This window comes from Triturus cristatus, chromosome 2_2 (assembly GCF_964204655.1).
Source record: "Triturus cristatus chromosome 2_2, aTriCri1.1, whole genome shotgun sequence".
In the NCBI taxonomy this organism is placed as follows: domain Eukaryota; kingdom Metazoa; phylum Chordata; class Amphibia; order Caudata; family Salamandridae; genus Triturus; species Triturus cristatus.
This window is the reverse complement of record NC_140582.1, coordinates 621,041,251-621,047,250: the sequence shown is the minus strand read 5'-3', so window position 1 is coordinate 621,047,250 and position 6,000 is coordinate 621,041,251. Positions and strand designations below refer to the sequence as shown.

Here is a 6,000-nt window from a genome sequence, read left to right as displayed (position 1 = left end):
CCTCTGGTGTGATGATGCTGCATCAAGTAATGGTATTGCACATCAGCATTATGTGATGTTGTCAGACAGAATTGCCATTTGTGACTTTATGTTGCAACGCCTCATATGATTCACAACACCATATCTATGTCCAAGCACAGAGTGCATGATATGCGTGATGTCATAGCCATGTCATAGAGCCAATCACACAGCATCACAAACACCTATGGGCCCTGACATGATTGTTCAAGTGTTCCAGATTTTCAATTAGAGACAGTTGTATATGATGATAAGTTTGTTGCACTGAACATGTAACATCTGTTGTTGATCGTTATTATACAAAGCGATGTGGCATTCAGACATGAACTATTGACAAATACCCACATACAACCTTATTGAAAATTAACTAGCATGTACTACCATCACCATATGGTATTTGCCCCATGGCATCTACTGTGTCACTACGTGACAGTGGGATATATGTACAAGCCCCTATGCCCACCACAACATCACTTTTTTCTACTGTTGGCAAGTGGGTCTGCGCGTTATTTACAAGGCAGCGTTAAGCCACTTAATGCATTGTACCTCCACATATTAGTCTTTTCCCATATGTGCTGCCTTGTGCAGCACACATGGAAAAAGCTAATTGCCATGGTTTCATTATGTACAGGAAGGTATACCTTCCTGTACATAAACAAACTTTAAAGAAAATGCAATGTTGTCACTTTCATGTGTGCTGCATGAAGCAGCACACGTTAAAGTGACAGAATGGCATTTTAGAATTGTTTATGTGCATTTTGGGGCACCTTCCTACACAAGAACAATACTCCACTGCAAGCAGACACCCTTGCACCATGGTGCAAGTGTGCCTGCGTTGGCACAAACTTGCTAAACTTAGCGCCATCGCAGGGTGAAACGCAAGGCTGCACAACATTCTTGTAAATATGGTTCAGCCTTGCCTTTCAGAAGTGGCGGAGTGAGGTGCTAAGCCAGGGAGGATAACACATCTCTCCCCCGCTTCCTTTTACATATCCCCCCTTGAGTACATGTCACAGAGGGCTGAATGACATAATGAAACATCAACAAGTTTCTCAGGAACCCTCTCACAATGTGGAATTGATTGTTGGTATATAAATCGGTCACATCAAATACTTGTGTCGTCAATTAGGAATATGGCGAATCAATTCCATGCTGAGGAAAATAAGCAAGCCTCTGTAGCAAATAGGAAAGCTTGTAGTCACAACATAGTCTTGGACAGACTAATGCAGAGTCAGTGTGGAAGCATGCATTAGAAAATCAGGATAGGACATCCTTTCAGACCGCATTTAGTTGACGAGTGTTGGACATTGTTACACTGCCAAGCTCACTCATCATGACACAGTACCATTCACACAGGGGCACCTTCAATTCCGTGGAGTGTCTGATTTTCATACTGTGTGTGAATAATGTTGTTAACATGCTCTTTGCGGTGAGATGCTCAACAGTTCTGCCAACTCACATGTTACTAGTTGGTCATCTGGATGTGTTACACATGAAATACAGAACTGTTCACTGATGGATCATGTGCATGAAGGTGATCCATGGGTCACATTGACTAACGTGCTCAAACAAGAAAACAGAGCAATTTTGGGCGAGGGTGTTTTCCTTAGCACTACCATCATTGTGTTCACACTGCCACTGTTTTAAAAGCAGTGCAGACAAATGTGTGGTTAACACACCAGAAACCGGTGTGGGAGCTATGATTCCACCCTTCATCAGCAAACTTCGTGGGGTCCCTGGTCTTCTCTGTACCAGCCTTCTCGACCCGTACAGCACAAAATGGTTACTGCCGACCAGAGACACATTTCTGGTCTCCTGCTGCTGACCAAGCTTGAGCAGAGGAAGGCAGCACAATAGGCATCCTGTTACAGCGAGGTGTGACCACCTCCCAGACAGGATTTAGTGTATTGGAGCTGGATGGGTGCACTTCCAAAGTACCTGAAAGTCTGCACGAGGGGCACATTTGGTTTCCCTGTGCTTAGACCAGTTCAAACCAGTCCTGTGAGTTGTTGGCTCCTGCTCTGGCGCACAACTAGACAAAAGACATGAGAGTAACCTCCCCCTCCCCTGACCCTCCCCTGGGAGGGTCCCTGAATCTGTCCAACCCTCTACCGGCTTACCTGGCTGTTGGACCCTAGATTCGACGTGGACAAGAATCTGATCAAGAAACCACTGACCTTCGAACGTCTGGACACTCTGGACTTTGCTGGATTTCGACTGGGCCTAACTTTGTCTCCCTCTATGTCCAAAGCATTGTCTGTGCACTTGCACCATACAGGCTCTGTGCAGGACCTGTGGAGCATCAAGGACAACTGAAGAATCTCTCTAGAGTTGAAGGAGTCACTCCCCTGCATTCGCAGGCACCTTAACGCAACTGACCGGTCTGCTGATCTGAGCTCCTGTGGACTCCGAAGGCTCCAGCAACACAGGAGGTGGGTTCCTATGTTCCTTGAGGTTGAGCTGCCCTCTCATTGAGTTTGAGGCCAGTATCCCTTGTGGGGACCGCATAACCCAAACCCCTGTGCACTGTGTACTTTTGCAAGTGCATATGCTTGTTGATGTTCCCCAACTAAGTGCATTGAGCAATCGATAGCCCCAACCTCTGTCCTTCATACAAAGGACTTTGGCCTCCTCGCACTCTGTGCCCTGCAACCTGAGACTTTGTGAAACTGCCAGAGGTCCCCTTGCGACTCCTGTGCCTCCGGCCTGTGGGTCCACTTGAGGGACAACACTGCTTTTCTTGGGCTCCCCTTGATGTGGTGAGTCCTCTGGTCCTTGCTGGGCCAGCCAGTAACCTTCTTTGACCTTCTTCGTGGGTTGCCGCTGCCAAGGCTTGTTGGTGCTCCCGTTGGACACCGAGCCTTCAACACTCAACATCCTTTGTGGGACAGCTCGTATCCAGCTCCTGATTGTCCTCGACATCTCCTGGTCCCTGCAGCTGTAGGGTCAAGGTCTCCATTTTCACACTTGAAGCACCTGACATTGGTAGGCATTCATCTACTGAGCCCCTGGTCACTCCTGAGTGATTGAGACTTTGTCCCCTCTGCTTTCAGGTTCCTTCCATCAAGAATCCACCTGTGGGTTCCACCGGACACTTTTCTTCTTTCCAGCAGTGGCATTTCTTTGAAGACTCCCATTGAGAACGACAGCGGTTTCTGATGCCAATTCAGCCATATGCACCCGGCTTCCCTGGGATAGGTAACTCTGATACTTTGATATTCACGGGTGGGGAGGCTCGCCAACCTTCTTTATTCCAAAGGGTTTACTCGTAATCCACTGGGAAGGGTCCGTAAACATTAAAAATGCAACCGCGACTCTCCCATTGAATTGTACGTAGCATGCGGTCGTGTTCACACACTGCACTCGTCCTCCGTGGGGTCCCTACTTACTCATCTTGGAGGGTTCCTTGGGGTCCCAGCAATTCTTCACCCTCTAGACACTGTCTTGACTCAAGTCGTGGTTCTTATATCACTATTTTAGTATATGGTTTGGTCTCCCTCGGGAGCCCACTGTGTGTTAGAGCTACTTACGATTGTTTCTGTGCTACAGTATTGTGTGTTTTGTGTTTATCTGCGTGTTACAGATACTGTGAGGTATTTAAGGTGTGTTTTAATAATAGATACATATTTTTATAACTACTGTGTGGTTCGCCTTTCATTTAACCAATACAAAAAAAATTGCATTCTGGTAAAACTGCTTAAGATTCGTTCAAGATTAAGCCTGAAGGCTGCTCTCCACAGCTACCACTTGGCTAGCTTTCCAAGGTTATCTTTGACCTCTGAACTCACCGTAAGGGTTGTTTGGACTTGTTCAAGGTGCCCACTTCAATTAGTGGGCAGCATATACTAGGCCAACTTCTCACACTCACTTTTATATGTGCTGCTCCATGCAGCATTCATGAAAGTCACAACATGGCATTGTTTTTACAGAACATTTATGTAGAGGAAGGGACAGCTTCCTGTACATAAACGATCCATTGCAGTTTGCTTTTTCCATGTGTGGTGCACTAGGCAGCACACATGGGAAAAGCAGATACGTGGAGGAAAGATGCATTTCTCATGTTATTGCCAGGTTTAGAGCAGGGCTTTCATGGTCTAACTGTATGCGTTGCCACATATCTATGCTGCCCTTGGACATAGGGGGCTGAGTCAAAAGAAATGTGTGTTGCTGTGGAACACCCACCGCAACACCCACTGCCCACCCCTTTCACACTAACCATAGCGTGAAAGGGTGCCGTATTCACAAGGCAGCGCTCAGCCACGTCAAGTGGCTTAACACTGCCTTGTAACTAAGGCTCAGCCCCTATCACCACCATGTCGGAAAAAGTGACCTTATGTTGGCAATAGGGGCTTGTACATATGCCCCTTCATGTGGCTGTACACTGATGTGAGCATTGTTTTCCGGTCACAGTCAACAGCATGGGCATGGAGTAAATTTGTTTCCCGGAGACAGTGTTGTCTAACAGATCAGGGCATTGTTTAATTAACATGTGTGAGGCCCTCACAATGTGTATCATGGACACAGACTAAGCATATTTCCTTTGTCAAATGTTCTTTGATTAGTAATAATGGCTAGCCTGAACATGCTTTGTTGACAAATTTAAAACATGATAGGTCACAGTCAACACACATCTCCGTGACTCAATTAATTTTATTGACATGTGCAGTAACTGATGTAGTAGACTGGCCCATTTCTTTGTGCAACAACAAACCATTGTGTGAATGCTGGGGTGAGGGGGACAGACAGAGTCCAGGGAGGAACATGTGCAGAGACATGTTGAGGAAGAGGCAGAGTTCTGCCATTTGCTGCCAAGTGTGAAGCTTGCATCCGCTCCATGTTCTCCATGATCATTCTCATGTGACGCAACTCCTTGGTGACATCGCTGGATCCACTTTGATTGGATAGTTGTTCTTTTCTGAGTCAGTACTCCAGCGATGTCAGCCATGAAATGCTTGAGTGCATGGAGTGGACTGTGGGTGCCTGTGATGGACTCTAGGTGGTCCCTAATGGGACTGAGACACCCACGTACCTATCTATTTTGGCTTCCGGGATGTCAAACCCTACCGCACCTGACCATCCATCTCCTGCAGGACCTCTACTGCACGACGTTGAAATGTTAGAAGTGGGTCCTCAAGGTCCTAGGAGACAGGTGTGGTGGTAGGTGCTTGCTGCTGTGTGTTTTGTGCAGGGGATGGAGCTACCACCATGCTGCTGGATGTCCCTGCTCCGGAGATGGGCTGCCAATGGAGTTGAGCAGCTCTTGGAGGGTGTCCTGGTCGATGGTTGAGATGTCTTCATCTTCATCATGGAAGAGTGGGACAGGTGGCTGTACAGGAAGTGATATTTCTCCCTCTGCAATGTAAAGGTGAGATGCAGTTGTATGAGTGACTCAAGTATGAACTTGCATTAAATCAGTTTAGAGGCAGACACATGAAAATGTCCACTAAGAATGTTTAGGAGCAGATACCTATTACATGCAGGATAGTGAATCATTGTACAACATCACTGATGTGATATTATAGTTGTAAATTATTTTCTTACATTTCACAATTATGCCAAATGTGTGTGGCCAATTTCTACACACATGCAGCACCAATTTTGTCTCCTGAACAGTAGTGACAGTGGTGCAGGTTGTACCATATTGTTGTCAATGCAGATTTGCTCTGATTTATGTGTCTGTACACTGCATTGTGGTAGAGTCACCCCTTCTCACTACACTATAATCTTTTTAAAGATTGTCTAGTTTTGGAGGTGTGGATTGCATGCTTCCACACATTGCTGTTGGCAATGACACATGGCATGTGTAGGTCTATCGCACTGTTGAGATCTGGGTTGATGTGATGTGTCACATGACATGGGCAGGGAGGTATGCTTGTTTTGCCATGAGACAAACTGTGTCGATATATGTTAATGTTGCCAATTTAAATTGAGAAATGACATTCTCATCGAAGCATGTTGATCTGCAGGTATGGTACAGCCTCT

The 6,000-nt window shown here is 46.3% G+C and overlaps 1 long non-coding RNA gene across 1 annotated transcript in view; it reads right to left on the bottom strand.

Annotated features, from left to right (window-relative positions):
- Positions 1-5,334: 5,334 nt before the first annotated feature.
- Positions 5,335-6,000, bottom strand: part of LOC146862585 (uncharacterized) — a 459,822-nt gene continuing 459,156 nt past the window's right edge. Inside the window, exon 4 of the long non-coding RNA XR_014978487.1 lies at positions 5,335-5,370. This is a non-coding gene — a long non-coding RNA (uncharacterized LOC146862585). The remainder of the gene's footprint in view (positions 5,371-6,000) is intronic.